This window comes from Peromyscus leucopus, chromosome 3 (genome assembly GCF_004664715.2).
Source record: "Peromyscus leucopus breed LL Stock chromosome 3, UCI_PerLeu_2.1, whole genome shotgun sequence".
Taxonomy (NCBI): domain Eukaryota; kingdom Metazoa; phylum Chordata; class Mammalia; order Rodentia; family Cricetidae; genus Peromyscus; species Peromyscus leucopus.
The window spans coordinates 143,114,276-143,136,886 of NC_051065.1; the positions used below are offsets into that span (position 1 = coordinate 143,114,276).

The 22,611-nt window shown below is 50.1% G+C and overlaps 1 protein-coding gene across 7 annotated transcripts in view; it reads left to right on the forward strand.

Annotated features, from left to right (window-relative positions):
* The window catches only part of Tspan9 (tetraspanin 9), a 180,664-nt gene that overhangs the window by 35,163 nt on the left and 122,890 nt on the right, over positions 1–22,611 (forward strand). For 2 of the 7 annotated variants that reach the window (XM_037204119.1, XM_037204120.1), the window contains exon 3: positions 8,577–8,737. The exons of the other annotated variants lie outside the window; for them this stretch is intronic. The gene's annotated coding sequence lies outside the window, so the exon portion shown is untranslated. The remainder of the gene's footprint in view (positions 1–8,576; positions 8,738–22,611) is intronic. 7 annotated transcript variants of the gene reach the window in all.

Below are 22,611 nucleotides of genomic sequence, written 5' to 3' on the forward strand. Positions count from 1 at the left end.
ACACGAGGCTCAGAGGGGCTTATTAACTTCTCAGAGGTTACACTGTAAATTCAAGCCTGGGGGATTCCCAAGTTTCTACTTTCCAGGTAAGGACAGGGCTCTGAGCCCAAGGAGGCCTTCGCTGTTTAGAGGTTTGGTAATCACATGATGTGTGGGGACCTGTGGAAGCCCCAGACAGTTCACCTTCCCACCCACCCTGCCTCTGCCTGGGGGGTGGGGCTGTGTGTCGAACCTGTGGTCCTCCCAGCAGAGCGGCCCTGCATCCTCCTCGCTGCTGCTGGACCTTCCACTCTCTTTTCTCCGCCGCCTTTCAGCTTGCCTCCTCTTACAGCTATTAACCCGTGTCAAAAGGCCTGGGGGATCTTGGGCTTTAGTTCAAAGTCCTGATTTTCTGAGAGTCCGGAGAGATGAGCTGTGTGAGACCATGTACTGTGCTCTGGGAAGTGTTCCTGGGTGAAAAGAACCAGCCTGAAGCGCCTTGGCCAGAAAAGGCACAGGCCTGGTGGGCACGGGCCGCATTTTGGTGCCCGTCTACCTCGACCGGCTGTATGACCTCAGGCCCATCTGAGACTCCTCTATCTGAGCCCGGGCCTTACTGTGACCCCAGGGCTTTGTATCTGGTCACTAAGGTCCTTTCAGCCTTGCAAGTTCTTCCACTTGAATTGCCCACCTTAGGAGAGATGTGCTCCAGGCCCAGTCTGCCTCCAACAGAGGTTTGCTTTTCATCTGGCGTGAACTGGAAAGCTTTACTGTATGCTTTAGAGAGCAGGAAGAATTCCAAATTCCTAATTCCTAGAGCCCTCAAGGGTGGCAAGTTTTTGAGAAAGAACAAGTTCAAACAGGGTTCCCGGGGTGGGGCTAGGACATAGCCTCAGCTTCTCATTTGCCCTGAAGCCCAGCTTTGAGCTTTGGAACCCAGCTGGTCGAACCTGTAGGACCTGCCTCTTGCTAGCTCATCAGAGAGAGCCCTTGTGGCAGGAACCAGCAGGTCAACATGGGGCGGGGGGGGGTCACTGGGCCTGCTCCAGCCCCATCTTTCCTCCTGAGCCTACCTGCCCAGCTCCTGTGTCCTCTGGTCATCTTCAACTGTCTAGTCTGAACTGTGTCTCCATCCTTCCTTGTCCTTTCCCTGTCCTTAATGCTGTCACCGTATTTTCTTGTGCCTAGCCTTTTCTTCCCATCCAGTACAGGCTGGGATAGACAAGGAGGAGGAGCTAGGCATAGGGTGCAGACCATGAGTCATACTCAGTATAAGTTACAAGATGAGGTCAAAGAAAGTGGCCATGGATCAGCAGGTCAGAACACCCTGGTCCGTCATCTGCCTGGTGTGAGGCCATGTGCTACAGCTGGGATGAAGATGTGCACACACTTCCTGTGGAAGGGGTGTCGTGGCAGCTTGGAGACCAGTGCGCATGAGGTGCAGCTGTCCAGCATCAGGTCCATACCCAGGAGAGACTGCTTGAATTCAGGGAACCTAGGTGGGGCTGCAGAGCCGGGACCAGCTCAGCACTTGTCACTCCCTTTAGGTTGTGGCTCAGTCCCAAGACCTTTTCCTCAAGCAAGATTTCCTCTAGGGAGGATGGAAGTTTGGGGTGGGCCTTCCTGAAGTTGCTTTTTGTTCTGCTGAGTTAATCATTGTCACTTACCAAGTACCTTCTTCGAGAGGCCTCCTGAAACTCTGGGCAGCCTTGGTCCCATATCTTCCTCCCAACGCTGGGATGTTTCTTACCCTCATCCTCAGATTTTGTTTTGTTTTGTTTTGTTTTGTTTTGTTTTGTGTGTGTGTGTGTGTGAGAGAGAGAGAGAGAGAGAGACAGAGACAGAGACAGAGACAGAGACAGAGACTGACTCCTGAAAAGAACAGGCCGGCTTTGAATTCACTGTGTAGTCAAAGATGACCTTGAACTCCTGATCTTCCTGCTTTCTGTCTCCCAGGTGCTGAGTTACAGGTGTGTGTGGCCCCATGCCCAGCCCTGCATGCTAAGGTTTAGAGTTGGATGGGTCCCAGATAGCCATGGATATATTCAGGGCCCAGTGGTATGTTCTGTATAGAGTTCAGACCTCAACACAGAGGGAGTTACACACACATGAAGATTGAAGCTGGTAACTTGTAGTCACCCTGAGTTTGCTTGCTTGGGGTTGGGGCGGGGAACAACTGGTCAGACTTGAACCCCAACCCCTACTTGCTTGGCCCTGGTTTTCCTGATCACTTATTTATTATTTGTTTGTTTGTTTGTTAGTTTTGGAAACAAGACATCATTATATAGCCCTGTCTGGCATGGAACTCACTAGGCTGTCCTTGAACTCACTGAGTTTTACCTGCTTTTGCCACTGGAGCGCTGGATCATTTGGTCTTCACAGTGTAGGGACCTGCCTACACTGGCCTCACTAGTTTACGTTACCTGTCTTTCATAGACACTTGAACAGACCTTCAGTGAAAGATGTTAAGTAGAGTGCACTCTGGAGACATGGCTAGTAAGTGCTGGAGATGGGACCCAAGTTGGGGGGGACGGACTTGAGGCCACACCCTACCTCCTGCTGTTTGAGCTGGTTCTGAATCCTGAGGGGAAGGGACCTTTACCTTCAGCAGTCTCAGTCTGTGGATAAGGAAGGTGGGAAGAACCCTCCTTTCCAGAGGCGGGAGGGTCTTGTTCTGACCCAATGTGCTGTGGTGTTGGGGTAGTGTCCTCCTGCTCGGGCATTAGTCTAGGGAAAACTACCTTCTTGCCACGTAGGATGTCTTTTCTGAATTAATGCAATCTCATTGTTCTATCTATTGGCTGTTTTCATGTTCCTGTGCCCTTCTTCCCAGATGACATCAGCCAGGAGACACCATCTCTTTGCTCTTAGGGGAGTCTCTAAAATGCCGATTGTGTTCTGCCTCAGAAACGTGGAGGCAGGAAATGGGGCTGTCTGTTCAGAATGGATGCCTGGGGCTGATCAGGAGTCTCTAGGGGACAGCCAGGCAGGATGCTGGGTGTCTAAACAGGGAGGGGCCCGAGGAGGTTGAGGTTTCCTGCGTTGGGCGTATTGGTCAGTCCAGCTGCTTCCTGCCGATAGAGGGTGGACAATGGCGCAGTGACTCACCTCTGGTGTCCCTGTGAACAATGGCAGCTTCGCCCTGCGTTGTCATTGTAGCCACTTGCTTGTTCCTGCTGGGAAGAGCCAGTAGCCCCTGGAACCCCTCCCTGCCGGCTTACTCCAGAGCCCTGGCCTGACGGACGGACGGACGGGCAGGCGGGCCGCTCTTTCCTGGTTGCTGTGGCCTGTCCTCACCCTTGTGTGCACAGCACCCTGGGAGCCCCTGGACTCCACACTGACCAGCTGCCTGCTGGCCAGACTGGCTCTGCTTACCGTCCTCCCTTGCCCTGGGGCTGAAGTTCAGGGTTTGGCACAGCATCCTGGTTTGAGTCCCTGCGGGCATTTGGGGTTGGATAAGCGTCACATGAGTGAGACAGCTGTGGGAGCCTTTAATCTCCTCCAGGGGTAGAGGATTAGACAATTTTTTGGTGGTTTTGTTACGTATTAGATTTTTTTTGGAAACAACTATCATTTATTTTGCGTCTTCTAGGTTCTTGTCACAGTGACCAAGCACGTCCATGCACTAGCTCACTGATCTTTCCAGGAGCTCCAGAGGGAGGTACCATGACTGTCACTCCATAGACCAGGGCTCTGAAGTACGAGAGGGTGTGGAACCAGCCCAAGGTCCCAGATCCTTCTTGCTTCAGAGTCCTGGGACATGGGACTTTCTGGTAAGGACAGGGATGTTAAGAGCTTAAAAATGGGTGGTGGCACATCTGCAGTCTGAGCCACTTGGGAGGCTGAGGCAGGTGGATGTCTGCAAGTTTGAGGCCAGCTTGGTCTACATAGTGAATTCCAGGACAGCTAGAGCTATGCAATGAAACTCCATCTCACCTTCCCCACCAGAAAAGAGTTTAAAATCAGGTGGTGGCCCAAGTGCAGTGCCAGCTGCTTGGGAGTCTGAGGTGGTATTGCTTGAACCCAGGGATTTGTGGCCAGACTGGGCAGCAGCAGAACATTGTGACCCTGCCTCTTGAAAAGGAAAAAAACAGGGCTGGAGAGATGGCTCAGCGGTTAAGAGCACTGGTTGCTCTTCCAGAGGACCTGGGTGCAATTCCTGGCACCCACATGGTGGCTCACACCTGTCTATAACTTCAGTTCCAGAGCTTGACATTCTCACACAGACATACATGCTGGCAAAACATCAGTGAATATAAAATAAAAAAAAAAACAATATAAAAATATTTTTAAAAAAAGGAAAAAACAAAAACAAAAAAACAAAAAACAGATGGGGCTGGAGAGATGGCTCAGCAGTTAAGTGCCTTGTTGCTTCTGCACATGATCTGGGTTCAGTTCCCAGCACCCACATGGTGGCTCAAAAGGGTGTCTGATGCCCTGTTCTGACTACCACAGGCACTGGGCATGCACATGGTGCACATAACATATATACAGGTAAGAAACATGCATACACTTGAAATTAAAAAAACCAACCAAATGAAACAGTTAAAAACAGTTTGGGAACTGCTGGTGGAAGGTGAAAGGTCTGACTTCCAGGATACAGAGGCGGGCAGGGCTGATCTCTGCTTGCATTCCCCAAGTTCACGGCACAGCGGGACTAAGCAGCCTGCCAGTAACTGTTACAAGAAGTGGTGTGACCAGTGCTGGCACAGGAGCTCCCAGAGTAATTCCGAAGTGCATTTTCACCTGGCTGATGTGGGAACCGCTTAGCAACAGGACTGATCCAGATGTTTGTATGGTGTGTGCTGGGCACATGCAGAAAATAATGCCATGGATGCCTGGAGTTGCAGAAGTGCAGCACTGCGTGTTATTGTTATTGCAGTTATTTGGCAGCTTGTGTTAGGAGTCTTGGAAATGTCCATTCACAATTCTGTTTGTGGGAATTTATCCCAAAGAATTTTATATGTATTCAGTGAGACATCATTTGCAGTAGCAAAAAAAATTATAAACATACAAGTGTCCAACAATAGAAAATTTATGTTTTTATATAGCAAGCCATAGTTAGATAGAAGTAAGAAGTTAGGTGTGAGGACACACACACACACACACACACACACACACATACACACACACACAATGAATAAGTGAATATAATTAAAAGAAAAAGACATTTTGGTGAGCTGTTGCACAGTCAGGTGCCTATGGATAATAATGTGCTATGTATTTCAAAAGGCTACAAGAAAGAATCTTGAGTGTTTTCCACATAAAGAGATGAAAAATGCTTGAGAAGGTAGAAACATTTAGCTGGTGTGAGCATTATGCAACACTCTCTCATCTATTGAAATGTCACGTGGTAGCCCATCAATATGTACAATCTTTGTTTTTATCTGTCAGTTAAGAAATCAATTTAGACTTGGTGTAGTGTCTCAGGCCTGTAATGCCAGCACTCAGGAAAGTGAAGCAGGAGGAGTTGAAATTCAAGGCCAACCTAGGCTACATAATGAGTTCTAGACTAGTATAGGCTAAACTATCTTAAAAACAGAGGAAATGTAAGTTTTGGGATGCCTTCATATGTGGGGCTATTGTATAACCTTTCAAAGAAGCCATGTCTACAAAAATAACATATCTGGGTATGGTGATATTTGTCTTTAATCCCAGCACATGGAGGATGAGGCAGGAGGATAGTGATCTCCAGGCTAGCCTGTGCTTTATAGCAAGACCCTGTTCCAAAGGAACACCCCCATGACTCAAAAAATGCCCCTAAAAATCAAGTGAATATTAGAAGATATGAAACTATTTGTGCTATAACTGCAGTTTCCTCTCCCTCCACTCCTCTTGGTCCTTCCTCTCACCTCCCCTCTCCCCTGATCAGCTCTTCCTCTGTTTCCCTTAAAAAAACAAACAAACAAACAAAAAAAAAACAGAGCTTCCAGTGATACCTACCAAATGAACATGGCCTAACAAGATAGGCCTAGCCGTGATTTATTTATTTTTATGAATATGAGTGTTTTGTCTGCAAGTATGTTTGTACATCACTTGTATTCATTGCCTCTAGAGGCCAGAAGAGAGCATCAGATTGCTTTGGAACTGGAGTTACAAATAGCTGTCAGCCACCCTGTGGTTCTGGGAATAGAACCTGGGTCCTCTGCAAGAGCAGTCAGTGAGTGCTCTTAACATCTGAGCCATCTTTCTAGCCCCAAATCCTTTTTTTTTTTAAGGAAAGGACAGTGCTAGGGATGGATAGTGAGTCTTAGTGGTTTTTCCTTTCTCTTTTATGTCACATCGTTTCGGAAGTTTCTCTAGTGAATGATAGCAGCAGATGCAGGGAGATGTACTGGGCCTGAGAGGGCCGTAGCCTTGCCCTGTAGAGCTGCCCTGTGAAGCCAGACCAAGCACTCTGAAGGGTGGCGGCGCAAGTTCAGGGAGGCCACCCCTGCCTTTCGGCTCCTTTCCTTCCCTCACACATTCTTCCCTCTGCTTTTCTCCCTTAATTGGATGTAAATGTAAGACTGAAGGATGATTTTTTAAAAATATGTATTGTTTTTATTGGCTGCGTTTCCTGAACACTGTGACAAGAGAGTCATTTTAGATTTCTCACTCTGAAGAAACCCTAATTTAAGCTCCTCTTTCTACTCATGTGACCACGATTGATTTTTCTCTCAGTAGTTCAGATGGTTTTCGTCAGCGAGAAGACTTTCCTGCTCCTGCCTTAAATGGCCTCTGAAAGCCCAATTTGAAGTGATGGCTTGTTGCCAGGTCCCGTTGGACAGGACTGTCTGGCTCTCCCAGGAGATAGGGAAGTGGGTGAGGGGAGCTTGGAGCTTTGCAGTTTTGTGGCTGCAAGTCAGTCTGAAGGTGACTCCCCAGTGAGCTTAGAACATTGGTGATTCTTACGCTTAAACAGCCGTGCTGGGGTTGGGGAGTATGGATCAGGACTGAGAATGTCATAGGGACTTAATTAATGGCCTAGCACTTGGCCTCTGGGTATTGCTGACTTTCATGGCATTGTTCACTCCTAATGCTGCTGGGTGAACTGACGGCCTTGGGTATGGTGGACAAGCCTGAGGTATACTCAGTGTGCAAAGGAAGTGGCAGTTATTCGAAGATTCCCCCGTGTTCCCATCCAGCAGGAAAGCTGAATCAGGTGGATCACTTGAGCCCAGGAGTCCTGAGGCCAGGCTGGGCAGGCAGTCAGACTGTCCTAAAAGAGTTCAGACAGTAGGTCTGGGATCAGAGACCCAGAGTCGGCCTCACCATTGTGGTGACAGTGAGTTGTTCTCTTAGCTTCATGGAGGTACATTTTCCCTCTCTGTAAAATGGGAAGAATGCCGAAATAAAACCCAACAGTGATAATGTACGGATTAAATGGACAGGTGCTTCTGAATGATTACCAAGCAAGCAGTATTATATATCTTACAGGTATTAAATACTAATACTGATTTTATAGGACTGGTCCTCCCCACTTGCTCTGAGCCAGGAATGAGGCTGAAACTAAAGTCTCAGGGAGTCTGCATCCCTGGCCACATTCTCTGCTCCAGTTCAGCGTTTAGGCTCTTGCCCTCATTTTGGATGAAGGTTGAGCTCACCTAGTTTCTTAGATATTTGAACTCAGTGGGGAATAGGCTTTCAGACCCACACAGCCTGTTTTCCCATTGCTTTTAAGGTAGCCTTGAGCCCAACTTCAACCCCACATCGTCTCAAGAAGAATGTCCCAGCCTCCTAAATGACTCCCCCATCCCTATGGGGGGGGGACCAGTTTGCTCCACAGAGCACGAAGCAGATGCAGTCCATCAGACCACCAGGACATATGTATTTGTTTTGAACTGTTGTTGTGATAAAATACGCATGACATAAAATGCATCATTCGAATAAATTGCAGGTCTTCAGTGGTGTGAGACTGACGTTCACACTGTGTGTCACTGTCAACGGCCTTGGGGCTGTTGTCATCTTCTCTGCCCATTGAACAGAAACTTGCCCTGCCCTCTCCCTAGTCCCATATAACCACTGACTACACACTCTCTCCAAAGTTTGACTATTCTAGATACATTATACAAATGGAATCTTCCACCTGCTGACCTTTTGTGGGTAGCTATGCCTTCAAAGTTCATCCAAGTTGTAGCTTGTATCAGAATGTATTCTTTTTTGCCAATGAATAATATTTCATGGTGTGCCCCTACCGCATCTTTTTTTTACCCGTCACCTATAGAGGTCATTTGGATCATTTTTCACCCATTGTCCATTGTGAACCCCCCATATTTCCCATATTTTAAAATTAAATAACCACTGTCCTTATTCCAAGTTATTCAGAGGCACTCCAATGCATGTGTGTCATCACTGTGTAACGGAAATGATGGACTCACATCTTCAGAACATGGATGTTTACAGTGTGTTCCTGAGTACTGCAGCTGTGTGTCCACCCCCCTTATTGGGCTGGAAATGAGCTCTGTTAGTTTGTCACCAGGTCCTAAGGGTCTGTTTCAGGAGGTGGTAAAGGGTCTTGGTCAGACCGTATGGCCTTGCATCCTGATCCCGCCACATATCAGCTTGCCGTTGTATATACCAGCCACTTAACTCTGGTGCATGTGTGCTTGTCATAGGATGCATGTGGACGTCAGCCGACAGCTTTATGGAACTGATTTTGTCCTTCTATGTGGATCTCATGGGGAGAACCCAGGTCTTCAGTTGTGGTGGCAAATGCCTTTATTGACAGAGCTGTCTTGCCTGGCCCTGCTGCAGCCTCTTGAGTGCTGGGCTCCAGGTACGTGCCTCCATTCGAGGACCAGACTTCCACATCTCACTTGAATTGGGCTCTTTCATCCTCATAGTTTCCTTGGGAGTGGCTGAAGAGTCGGGTGAAGGCGTCTGCTCCTGGACTGGCATTCCCAGGACATAGGAACCATGGGAGCTAGGCAGGAAGCCTGCCCACTGTGGTCCCCCAGTGCCTTCCTCTCTCTGTTCCTTCCTCTGCTGGGACATCATGATAGGATCTGCCTTGAGTCTGGCCCTTCTCAGATGCCTTCTGTGCTGGCCCGTTCTTGCACAGAACACTGCCTAGTGGGATGATCTTGGCTTCCAGGGGAGGCATTGGGAAGCTGTCTGCCGTTCCCTCAGGGCTGTGCTGTTGGGATGCCAAGAGGGTGACTTCCCTGTTGCTTCGGCTTCCCTCCGTCACTCAGAGTGCCACCATACACACACACACACACACACACACACACACACGCACGCACGCACGCACGCACGCACGCACACACACACTTACATACATATATAAATACACACACACACACACACACACATATATATATATGTATATATATATCAGTGATCAATGCTGCTTCAGCGTGGGAACCTGAGCCCTCTGCCCAACAGAGTGGGCATATCCAGCCGAGTGTTTGGCAGTATGTGAAGCAGACGGTAATTTCTCCCAAAAGCTGGTAGAGCTGGTGAGAGCAGAAGCTTCTCTGTTTTAGTCTAAAATTTCCCAAATATTTATCATCTCTTCTCATCCCTCCTTGCTGGTGTTAGCTTCCAGCTCCAGCTTCCTGGTTACATCGAGGCCAGGGGCTGTCTCTGTTGCTCAAGCCCAATGACCTGTTCTGGGAGACTCTCCAGATGTGGCTGAAGCTTAGGGAGGGAACCAGGAAGAAAGAGTAGGGGGCAGAATATGCAGGATGAGACCTTCCAGCGGGGTTCTCAGGGCCAGCCTGTGTACAGTGGCAAAGCAGACCCTTAGTGGGTGACCTTGAGCAGGCTTTAACCCTGTGTCCATACCCTTGTTGGCGGGATGGGGTTAATAATGACTTGCCCTGAGGAGATGTGAGGAGGCACAGAAGGAATCTGTAAAGTGCTTAGTGTAGTGTCTGGCACACTGAGGATGCGCTAAAAATGCAAGCTCCTTCTATTTTTATTGGTGAGTTTTATTTCTGCCGTTTCCAGCCTTCCTTCCTACACCTTCTCTCTCCTGGTAACCCTGATGCTGTTAGCATCCCGGTGCCCGTGAACTTCACCCTCTGTTCTCCACTAGACCCACTCCTGGCACAGGGTCTCCTACAGTTGCCATGCCAATCTCAAGGGTCAGACCTTCAAGGTCATTGAGACAGCCTCTTGGCTATTGGTACTTGCTGTGTGGCACCTTCTCCTGACCTTGCCTCCCGCTTGCTCTGCCCACATGCCATACACCTGCTGAGATTCTCCTTTCAGTCTTTGTAATCGTTCTCTACGTGGGGGAGGAAAGGAACTGAAGCTAATGGAGCCTCTTCATGTGCCCGGAGCTTCTGGACACATACGTTATTTCATTTATTACCCCCATGGACCCTCAAGGTCCATAACGGGACTTACGGTTTGCCGAGGAAGAAATGGCACTCCAATACCAACTAAACAGCCAAGGGTCACATGCAGATTGCAGTGCAGGACTTTGTTAGGCCTGTGCTGCCCCAGCTCCCAGTGCTGGGCATTGGCGACGGCAAAGAGAGGAGAGGGGACTGCTGAGCACGCAAACCTGCGTCTTGGCTGCTCTGTGTCCTGGATGCTGGGGACAGGTCAGGTGCTCTAGCTTCGTTACCTGCAGCTGCACACTCGAGTTGCACCCCCCTTCTGGGGCTGTTGTGCATATTCCAGGAGGAAACACTCTGAGCTTGGTAAGCTTTGGCAAAGCATGTGCCTGGGCGTGGCAAATGTGCGTGAATGCCAGCCATGCTGGATGCTGTGCTGGGGAGTTGGGCTTCTCTGACTCTGGGGGAGGGGGCCACTCTGTCTCATCCCCCGAGCCGTGCTGGCAAGGCCTGGCACTGCTTAATAGCAGGGGTCTCTGCCTAGAGTCTCTGGGATTTTAGATGCTTGTTAATTTTTAATGTGGCAAAGCCATATGACATAGACTGTATCAGTGTGGCCGTTTCAGGTACATTTTTTGTTGTTGTTCATTTAGTTTTTAAGATATGGTTTCAATAGCCCAGGCTGGCATCCAACTTGCTGGGTAGCCAAAGATGACCTTCTGCCTCCCAGTTGTAAATACACTCCTGTGCCACCACTCTCTGCCTCCACTGTGACCCTTTGAAAGGATGCAGTTCCTCCCTTAAGCACACTCATTGGGTCTTGGAATGATCCCTAGTACCTCATTCAACTTTTCCATCATCCTGTACTTCTTAGCTACTGTCGGCCAATCCTCCCTCCTCCAGACTGCTGGCAGCCGCTGATCTGCTTCCCACCGGCGGTTCTGCCCATTTTGGACATGTGTCAGTAGCACAATCCAGTGTGTGGTCCCTTTTGTCTGGCTTACTTCATTTAGCTATCTTCTAGGTCTGTGCAGATAGACGAGCATAGGCTTGCTCTGTTCCTTTATGGCTGAGTAATATTCCATTGTACGTACGTACAGCATTGCGTTCATAGATTCATCTGCGGATGGACATCTGGGTTGTTTCCTCCTGTGTCTTGTGTAAGGAGAGCTGCTGTGAACATTCCCATATAAGTGTGTGGGCACCTGATTTTGATTCTGTGGGGGGATGTACCAAGGAGGGGAATAGCGGGATCATGTGGAAACTCCGTGTTCTGCACAGCAAGAGGTAGACAGACTGTTTCCACGCTGGCTGTATCATTCTGGCTCCCACCAGCAGTGTGGGAGGGTCCCGGTTTTTCCACATCCTTGCCTGCACTTGCTACTTGGTTTTTTCCTAAGGTGGTCCTTGGTGCCGAGCAGCATTTTATGTGGCCAGTTCTGTTTCCCTGGTGATTAATGACTCGGAGCAGTCAGTCTCCTGTGGTTTTAGTATTCTTGCTTTCTCTTGACCTAGTTCTGCGTCTCTCCCCCAGTCCACTCACACCTCTCCAAACTGGCTCCCAGTTCCTGGGCGGGTCTCCAGCCAGCCTGGGCAGGCAGCCCGGGTTGGGTAGCCCACTTTTGGCTGCTGGGAATGCTACTTTGTCCTGTTCAGGCTCTTCTGGCTGGGCTGGGCCCTCAACTGACACCTCGGTTGCTCTTCAGATTCCCAGTCTTCACCCCACTGGCTGCAGGCTCTTGGCGGTGTCCTGCCATCCTTTGGTGGCTGCTCCTCCCGTGCAGGTTGTGGTGAGGACCCTGCACATTGGCGGAGTGCCTTCTCTTCATCTTTAGGGCAGGTTAGATCCACAGGTTGTTGCTGGCTCCAGCCTGAATGTTCTTGTCGCTCTGTAGGATTGTCCTGAGAGGCCCAGGAAGAGCCTCACTTTCCAGAGCCAGAAGCTTTGTTTCCTCTGAGTGTGAATCTAAGCCACCTTGTTCTTCTCTCCCCCATCATTCTATACGGAACGTCACTGCCACCCGATATGTTTATGGTTTCAGACCTATTTCTGACCACAGAATCCAAGCTGCCCCCCAGTGAAAGAATCCTAGGCACGAATAAGCAGGTGGAAGAAGTATTTTGGGGGGGGGGTCTGGAGGTTTATCCAGAAGCCCCTTCACCATCTGCTTATGACGAAGACTCCACCCACCATGATCTCCTCCTCTGAGGTCTGTCTTTACCACACCCCCCAGACCTAGTTACCCCAACAGGCAACTTCCACCCGGGTCACACTGAGACAGAGACACCAAGCACTCAGTTTACTTAAGCAGTGGCTTGGCTGTCATATGAAAACTTCCTTGCTATGAAAGGTAGTATAGTGCCAGGGCAAAACGTGAGAGCCCTCATTCTCCATGTAGCCCTCAACCGTAGTGCCCTTCTGTGGGAAATCACACATAAAACTTGGTGTGGACTGAGGATCAGTCCAGATCTTTCATCCCCTTCCTCATCCAAAAAACCCATTTGAGAGTATCAAAAGAGTCCCTACTTATGGACCTGGACCCGAGAGAGGGGCAATGAAACAGGGAGGGAAGGAGGGAGGGGGGAGAGAGGGGGGAGGGAGAGAGGGAGAGAGAGGGGAGAGAGAGAGAGAGGAGAGAGAAGGAGAGAGAGAGAGAGAGGGAGGAGAGGGAGGGGAGGGAGGGAGAGGGAGGAAGAGAGAGGGAGAGGGAAGGAGAGAGAGGGAGAGAGAGGGAGGAGAGGAGCCTGTGCTGATGGCCACCTGCTGAGTGTCTACCATGTTGGAAGAGTGGAGCTGGCCAGCCACCCGGTCAGGTCCTAACAGGACACCCACTGGCTCTGTAGTTTGGGGGAGGTGGGTAAAGAAGCAGCCTGGATCTTAGTTCCTCATCTACCAACAGCATGAACGCTGCCTGCCCTTGTGAGAGGTGATCCTGGGAGTGGCTCCCAGGAGGTGTCACATGAGGGTGGCCGCCCTGACCTTGTTGGGGGTTCAAGCTCCAGGCAAGTGCTTTCCCTCTTGTGTGAGCCAGTAGTAACCTTGACTCTCCATCCCCCAGGCTGTGGCTAACACAGCTAAACAAGTCACAATGTTAAAAATAGCCTCACCCCTCCCATGTTCAGTGGGGCTGCTTCTGCTGAGTGGGTGACAGATTGAGACTTTCTTCCAGTTACCCACTTAGCTCTTACCAGTCATTGACTTCTCAGTGGAAGTAAACCTTGTAGATATTTGGGCCTCACAATATCCTTATCCACGCAATGATCCTTCACTGTGCACATGGGGCGTTTTAAGGTTTGGGAGAGGAAGGAACCTGCCAGGCATTCGACACAGACGTTTAGGGGTCAACCAAAGCGTGAGCCCAGGTCAGACTGTCTGTCCTGACGATCTGATAGGCAAGGCTGCCTAAGGTTTCTGCGGGCCTGCAGTCTCTCTCAGGATAGCTGCCTTAGAGTGGAAGTTTGCTCAGGTCTCAAGGCCCACAGGCAAGCTGGCAGATGGATGGCTTTCTACAAGGACAGGGGGAGGGGACTTGGGAAGGTGCAGCTAGCTCTTGAGCCCGCAGGCTTCCAAGGTGGGAAATGGGAAGCACACGGATCTCCCGGGTCTAGGCTGGACTAGGAGGCCAGCTGCCCCACAGTAAGGTGACCACCAGTGAAGGTGAATTGTAGAAAAGATGGATGGGTGAACCTGTGATGGGGGCCCAGGGCGGGAGAATGAGGGGGGCCACGTGGGGTGTGGAAGAGACAGCCATGCTGGCCCAGGCGGAGGGAGGGGCAGCATGGAGACAAGTGTGGGAACCTGGGGGCCGCCTGACTGTGGCGAGTGACAGGAAGAACAGCTGCCAGGCACCAGAGGAGGGGAGGAGGGAAGGCCACCCAGGGCAGTAGCCATGGTCAGGACTGGCATCTTGCTTTGCCCTTGCTTCAGGCCCTGTCTCCATTCCAGCGCTACCTGCCCGTTTTCCTGAGCCTCGGATGGACAGCCAGCAGACCCTGTTGGCGTCAGTGTTGCGTCTTTTTATCTAGTAACCGCGACTCCTGCCTGGGTTCTCTTCACCAGGTGGTCACCTAGTCCTAGTCCAGGCTTGTTGGGACAGAGGATATGGTCACTGAGACGTCTTGGTGGCCTCAGTGTGGTGCCTGCTCTTCCACGTGCTGGCCACTAGATGGTAGCAGGAAACCTGTTGGTTTCCCAGCAGGTTGTTTTCTTCTATGTAGCTCTTCTGGCCTCTGCCTCTGCCCCACCAGCCTGTCACTTGTGGCTCGGGACTCAAATTCCATATGTCATGGGTTCATGGATGATTCTGAGGCAAGGCTGAGTGGGATGAAGCCCCAGCAGCCTGGTTTTGAGAAGTGGCGGTCTCAGTGCATTGTCCCAGGGTTGGAGGTGGCCTTTCAGCACCCTACAGGTGGCCAAGTCCTTTGAAGAGAGCTTCTGCTGTCAAGTGCATCCTAGCCAGGTTTCCAGGGCTGTGTGGGGGCCAGAAGCAGAGAACAGGGTGTCTGAAGAAGTCTCACTACTACTTCCCACAGACCTGAGCTTGGCAGCCCGTGTGGATGGTGGGTGGTGCTAGTCATGGTGGGAGAGGGTCATGTGTGGTGGTGGGGCTAGCCTGGGAAGAGCAGCAGTGTAAGGCCAGGGACATGATCCCCAGCAGCAGTGACACACCACAGTAGCAAGCTCCCGGGAAGCCCACCTTGGTCCAGAATGGGCAGGCATGCTGCTTTCATCTTTTTTTTTTTTTTTTTTTTTCCCAACAGCTCCTGGGTGCAGCACTCCATCCTATTGCCCACAGCTGGTCATGGCCACATGTGGCCTTAGATCTTTTTTTTTTTTTTTTTTTTTTTTTTTTTTTTTGGTTTTTCGAGACAGGGTTTCTTGTGTACTTTGCGCCTTTCCTGAACTCACTTGGTAGCCAGCTGGCCTCGAACTCACAGAGATCCGCCTGGCTCTGCCTCCGATGCTGGATTAAAGGCGTGCGCCACACGCCGCCATGCCTTAGATCTTTGCAGGCTGGTCCCACAGGATGCCAAGCCCACAGCATTTCAGGTTCATTCTTAAGTACTCAGTTGTTCCCGTGTCTGCAGTTTTTTTTTTTTTTTTTTTTTTTTTTTTTTTTTCTTTCTGGCTTCGGGGCCCATCGTATCTTTCCTATAGCTGTGTCAAGGGCTGTGTTGTCCTCTTGAGGCCCATGGCGGGTACTGGAGGATCAGAGAGGTCAAGGGCACGTTCAACATGTCAAAGATAAAATGCTGAACTGGCTATTGATTCTGAGGCTGGACATTTTTTATTCCTCTTGTAAGGATCAAGTTTGCACATGGCAGAGTTGGTGGGTGAAGGAGCGAAATCCGCATTAGGATGTCAGAAGTGGGGACACAATCTGTTTGCTACTCCCACCTACAACCTCTAAGCACCCTTCTTGTCTGTACCCCAAACTGGAAGCAGGAGTGGGACCCGAGTTGCTCTATGGAGCTACCAAGTGACCCTAGCTGCTAGAACTTTCCATTGGTCATTGGTGCTGTGAGGGAGTCTGGCAGGGGAGGGGAGTGTGTGGTGGAGTGCCTTTGTGGTTCAAACTGGCCTATTGAGCAAGGATTGCTACCCGTGGCTCTGGCTGGGACACCTCAGGTGGCCTTCCCATGTGACACTGTCAACGTTGGGGCAATGGTGGCATGCCCTCTGAATGCTGGGTATTTTTGAGGTCCCACGCTGGGGTTCTAGGTCCTTCTGTAGGCACACCCACTTTATCAGCTGTGGTCCTCCAGCTGTGTGAAGGGATCAGTAGGAAGCTGCCTCCTACACCTCTATTCCTAATCACCAGTGTATGCACCTAGAGCCCAGTCAGGTTCTGAAGGCCTCCTGATATGCTGGGTCCCAGTCCCCTCTCTCTGCTTCTTCGCTCTGCCTGTAGCTGCCTTTGTCATTGACATCCTCTGTTGTCTTCCGCAGGATTTTCATTGGTGCCTGTGTCCACCCCAAGCCTGCTGACATGTGGGGCTCAGGGGAGCACCCTCCATGTACTGCCATTTCAAAGGCTGCTGCTTCGCTCCCAGGCAGCCAGCAGGCTTGGCTGCTCTCGGCCTCCTTCCAAGGCTCCAACATCCTGCTTGGCTTGTGTCCCCCCAACTCCAGCTGCAGCTTCCCTGTTGTGCTTCTGGCAGAAGGCATGCTGAGATGGGGAGGGGGGCTCCTTCCCCTTGGCTTCTCTTCCCCCTATTACATCAGCTTACAGCCAAATACCCCTGGGGTCTGGTAAAGGAGGGTTTTTCATTAATTTTTTTTTTTCCAATGGAAATAATTCCACCACTTGTCAGAGGGATTTCTGTATGCATCTTTTTTGGGGGAGGAGGGGTTGACTTCCTCCCTCCTTTTTTCCCAGCCTCTTAGATTCTCATGAGGTGGGCAGCTTTGTTTCCTTAGCTGGGCTGTGCTGGCCTAGGCTGCTGAGGAGGATAGTATGGGTCACTGAGCTCAGAGCTAGTTATCCGTCCTGCTCATTACTGTGTGACTTCCAGGATGGCCCTTGTCTTCCCTGGGCCTCTTGGTCCTTCCTCTGTCTTGTGTTGGTGGTGAGGGGTAGTGCTTGATATTGTGATTGTACAGGATTCGGGGTCCAGTGTGGCAAGAGGCCTTGGAGGTGGGACCACCTGTGATGGAGCACAGACAGAAGCTCTCTGTGCTCAGGAGGTAGTAGATGAGCAGGCCAATAGTGAGCAGGTCTCTGGCTGCTTCCTGCTGGCCATGTCAGGGACCTCTGAGTGGGTGGAGCCTCTTTGCCTCTGCTGTAGCCAAGTACACCTCTTCTCAGGTCTCTCCCCTCTGTTTCTCCCTCCCTTTGCCTCCCTTCTCCTTACCTTGCTCCCCATGCCCTGCCCTGGTGGATGGCTTTGAGTCACCAGCCCCGCAGATGGGTAGGTCCTGGTCCCTTCCCGCCTCCTGATCCTCTCCACTCTCACCCTGCTCTCAGCTCAGATCCAGGCCTGGGAGCTGGTGACCTGAGGAGGGAGCCCCTCTAGGTATTTAGGCACAGAGTTTAGCCTACCTCCTCCTGCCCAGAGCCCACATCTGGCCAAGGGCTCAGTTTTCCCAGCTGTAAATTGCCTCCCGCTGCCCCTTGGCATCTTCTCAGATTTCAGCTTCATGGTCCTTTTTCTTTTTGCAGGGGTGAGGGAGTGTCTAGGGAAGGCTCAGCACGTAGTTCCCTCCCTCCACATGTCTGAGGTTGAGGAGAGAAATCTTTGCCCAGGTGTTGGGTAAACGGAGGGTTTTTTTTTTTCAATCAGGTAGCTGGGCAGTGACTATTTGAGTTAGAGTCCCTATTTCTGAGCATTCCCCTCAGAGGCCAGCCTTACTGTGTGGTGTCCTTCTGCTGTGGCAGGGGGTGTCCTCTTTGCAGCCTGGTTCTTGGCTTGGGGTGACTCGGAGATGGTGGCGTTCTTTCCACTCTTTTCCCTCCTGCTCCTCCTTGCTTTATCCCTTAACCTAAGGTTTAGCTGTAGGGATCATCTTGACTTCCTGCACCTCTCAGGTGGGTTTTCTCTCCCCTCACACCTGTGAATCTCTGGCTCCTGCGGGTGACTATGGGGCTTACGTCACATCCTGTCCTTATAGGTGCCAGCTGGTTGGCTGGGCTGGGCCCTTGATGCAGAATTTGCCTTTGCATGGCCATGGCTCTTGGTTCTCCCTACACGGGGAAAGCCTGTTTATTTGGGCCAGCCACAGAAGGGCAGGCATCTCAAGACAGCCACCAGCCCTGCCTGGGGGTAGATGCCACTAAGGCTGGAGCTACTCAAAATGTGGTTCCTAGACTAAGGCTGAGTGACCAGGCGAGTCCAGAGATGGGAAGGGACCATGCAGTGCCCTGGCAGCGGTGATGGCTGAGGAGTTACAGGTTTGTGATTTCTGGGGCAGCTCTGGTTAGCCTTGGTTTTAGGTGTCTGGCACCACTCTCTGGGGATGCTGTTGAAAGTAAAGGCGTGTCTTGTGGAACAGGATACAGGGCAGTGAGGGTGTTGTAAAAAATCTCTAGAATCACAAGTGGTTAAGAAGTGTGTCATCATAGGCTTATGGGATATGGGTCAACCCAGGGAAAAAAAGCTCGCCTCTTGCCTAGATGGACTGAGAAAGTGCTGTGCCTCCCATTCCAAATCACAGAAAACGTGGACAGGGCTTCTGAGGAGATGATGCTGGGATTTTGGATCTGGTATAGAACATTGAGGAGATTGGGGAGATTCACAGTGAAGGCCCAGGGTCAGGTTTGGACTACTTGGGTGGGTAGGTAGGGTCTCAATGAGGAAGGCTTGTAATTGGCCTACAAATGAAAAGAGTATTCTGAAGTTTATGGTGAGAGAACCCATGGAGGTTTTGGGGTGAGGTGTAGGAGGACCCAGAGCAAGTCTTGATGTCAAGCTAGTGGATAAAGTCTTGGGGGTTCCATGCGTGAGGGCACAAGGACATACTGGGCCCCAGGCGATGGACAAAGGGAAGAGTGGCCAAGTGTTGTGAAGCAGTGGGGGCAGGGAGCCCATGACAGGAGCTTAAACAGAAGCCGGGGGTTCATTTGGAAGTTTTGGAAAGGTGGAGTGTATGGCATAAAGACCTGGTGTTGTGAAGACTGGGATAGAATGATAGGAAGTGATGGGGATCCACGGGATGTGGTCGGTCAGTGGAGGTCAAAGGGAACATGGGAGTCTGCACTAGAGGATTCAATAGACAGGTACCCAGCGCCTTTGGGGGTCCTGGCTAAAGGGATGGGCCGAGTTTTCTGCTACCCAAGGTGACCCATGCTTCTGAAAGTTCTGCCAGCTCTCAAATATCCTTTCACAAAGAAGTTTAAAAAACAAGCCAACAGATAAACAAAACCTTCATCCTTGTCCACTTAAAGCTAGCTTCTCAGAGCCCAGACTTCTGTAGCCCTCTGAGCCACGGGTACCCGCAGTGGCAGAGCCAGCCCCTCCTCTTAGCACCGTTTCAATGGCTTTTCCATCTGGTTCCCTCCACTCCCAGCATGGGCAGTGATGGATGCTCTGCTCACCTCTGGGCTTTTGGGGTGCTGTCTTGGTGCCGCTCCCTTCTTCCTGCCCCCTCTTCTGCTCTGCTTAGTTCCACTCATCTTCCCAGGGCTCCCAGGACCCCGGTGGCTCTGAGGCAGCCTGGTGTGACCCCATCACCCGTGGCCTCTCCTGTTACTTTATGTCATTCACTGACCCTGGCTTTCATAATGGTGGTGCTGGCCAGCCCCTGTGTTCTAAGCAGAGGCAGGCCTGTGGGATTTGGCCCAGTGTCTGAGGGCTTATGCAGCTCGGGGGCTAGTGGTCTAGAAGCCCCCTCTGGATCGAGTCCCTAATCTGCAGCTCCAGCCTGGCTCCACTGTGCCCTGGGGCCTTTTTTCCTTCCCCTTTGTGGGAGCAGCACCTCGCCGGAAGAAGCCATTGCTTTGAGTAGGCAGCTGATATAGAGTGGGGTCGCCCTGTTCAGAAGGGGACCTGTGACAGCCCCTAGAACTCATGGCTTCTCTCCCTGGGATTCGCAGGAGTGTTAGCCGCCTTTCCTCCCCTGGCCAGCAGGTGAATAGCGGGGTTTGGTGCTCTAGACTTCCCTGTGGGGAGCTCCCAGGAGTCTCTCTGACATGCATGTCTTTTAATTGAGACACCTTCACAGAGGTGAGGTCTTTCCAGCCCCACTTGCCCGAGCCTGTTGCTGGGCTGGTGCGGTTCCGCCTGTGGGGGCCCAGCCCTGGCTGCCTCTGTACTCCCCCCTTGTCCAGGCTGGTCTTTGATACTTTAGCACACTACACCACAGGCTCCCCTGCTAGTCTGCTGCAGCCCTCCGTTAGTGGAACCCAGCAGGGTTCAGGCTGCTTCCCTCTGTGCGAGCTACTCCCCCTTTCTCCCCCTCCCTTTCCTGAGAGGGCATGAAGCTGTTCCCAGGCTGCTCCTCGCTGTAGGAAAGGGCTGTGGGATGAAAGGTGATATATAAATGTAAGGTGATGATTATTTATTTGACAGGGACAGCTGCCTGTGGTGAAGAATGTAATCTAGTAATCCTTGTGTGAAAATCGGATCCGTGCCTCAGCAAGCTGCCTGAAACAGCAAAAAGACCATTTTCCCTCTCCCCACTTCCTAACCCCCACCCCATCCCACCAACCATGCTCTCTCCCAAAGTTCCCATGCTCTTGTAGCATGTCTCCAGATGTAGTTACACATAGGATAGGCCTTCAGTGTAGCATGTCTGCAGGTACATGTAGCAATCACATACATATTCTGCAACCTGCTGCATGTATATGGCATACATGTGGCACACACTCTGTGCATCTTGTTTTTGTTTTTTTTTTGTTTTTTGTTTTTGTTTTTGTTTTTGGCAGGGTTTCTCTGTGTAACAGCTCTGGCTGTTCTGGAACTCTCTTTGTAGACCAGGCTGGCCTCGAGCTCACAGAGATCTGCCTACCTCTGCCTCCGAGTACTGGGATTAAGGGTGTATGCCACCACTGCCCAGCTGCATCTTGTTTTTTGGTTGTAGTTAACATTGTCTATTAAGGCTTCTTAACCTTGTTTACTGGTAATTGCTCTTTACCGGATAAATTTTTACATGATCCTGGGCCTATAGCATATAAATCAAGCATTTACTGACAATGAATGATAAAGAAATTTATTTAAAGGTGATTTTTCAATATACACATTTTGTCATTTATTAATGACAATAGCAAATTTGCATGCTAACGAGGGAGATAAGTGTGTATGTTTTTACAGAAAGAATTACATCTTGGTGGAATATTTGATGCTGCAAGACACAGAGCATTTTCGGTATTTTCCAGAGTTGATCGATATTCTAATTTAATGATCGTCAATGCTGAGACTGCTGCTTCACACAACATATAGCACAGAAACAGCAGACGTCTGTTGAGGCCTCTTGGAGAAGTGATTGGAAATCGCAAACCAAAATTCACTTCACAGTTTTTTATGACATCCAAGTCAGCAACTCTAAGAGTAATTTTTAAAAACCAAACATTTTAATACAACGCAATCCAAAGATATGCTAATTTGACACTTAGGCACTGCGGAGTTACGGTAGGAAAACATGAAAAGCCTTTGTTTTCCCTAATTAAACCATTATGTTTCTGTAAGAGCACCCAGTGTTATATGTACATGAGAACGCTGCAGTTCATAGCATGCAGTGGTCTCCAATCTTAGCTGGGATGCTACAGGCCCTGTTCATTGCTGGTGTGTGCTATGGCAGGGTAAATAGGTCACATGGCATGTCTTGTGTTCAGAACCAAGGCTGCAGGGAAGTCACATGATACCCTACGAGTGAGCTTCACCAGAATTACCTCACCGTCATTCCAGATTTCATTATGAATTAGTTTTTGGTCATTTTGCATTTAGAAGCTTTTTTCAGCCCCCACCATGTTCATTTATATGTGGGGTTCAGTCACAGCCTGTGGTTTAAGAAGCCTGGCTTTCTAAGACTTTGAAAGCCAAGATGTCAACAGTGCAATATTGCTAACTAAACCCACACCTGATATGAACTTCTTTTCACACAGATGTTCCTTCTTTTCCGGGATTGCACATTGCATTTCATTGCTGGGTCATTTTAGGTCCCAGCCTGCCTCTGTTCCTCAGGTTTTCCTTGTCTTTACGAGCTTGGGAGGATTTAAAGGCCCAGTCAGCTCTCCAGACACTGTCACTTTGAGTGCATCTCATTTTCTCATAATGAGATTGGAATTATACATCTTGGGTGCAACTCCACAACAGTGACACTGTCCTCCTCAGAGTACAGTATCAGGGGGCATGAGGCCAGTGTGTGTTATTACTGGTGATGTCACCCTTGATCACAAGGAGGAGGCCATGTCATCTGGTGCCCGAACTATAGAGCTGTAATTTCTTCTCTGAAATTAGTAAGTGTTTGGAAGAGCGGATACTTCTGACACTAGACAAATAAATACCCAGTTGTTCCTTGGACTTCCACCCAGTAATTTTAGCTAATCCATCCACTGTGTTGCCTGATACAATGGTGTTTGTATAAATGTAATTTTCTGTTTACTTCATTAGTCTGCATTTATTAATTGTAATTCTGGAAGGAACCATCCTCTCTCACTTATTTATTTATTCACTTAGTTATTCTTATCATTACAGACTCATAAATATATAACACACTAAAAGCACGGGCAAATGATACATAATAAATCTGATATTTGTGCTGTGGATTCTGGCTGAATAGTTGCTTATTTTGTTCCAGTTACTTTTGCTGTAATCACTGGGACATCTTTCAGTTGGTGCCTGTGACTGGTTGAACAGACATGGCTCCTGTGTTTTTATTTTTAAAGCATTGCTTATGTTCAAGCATTACGGAAAACTCTAGATT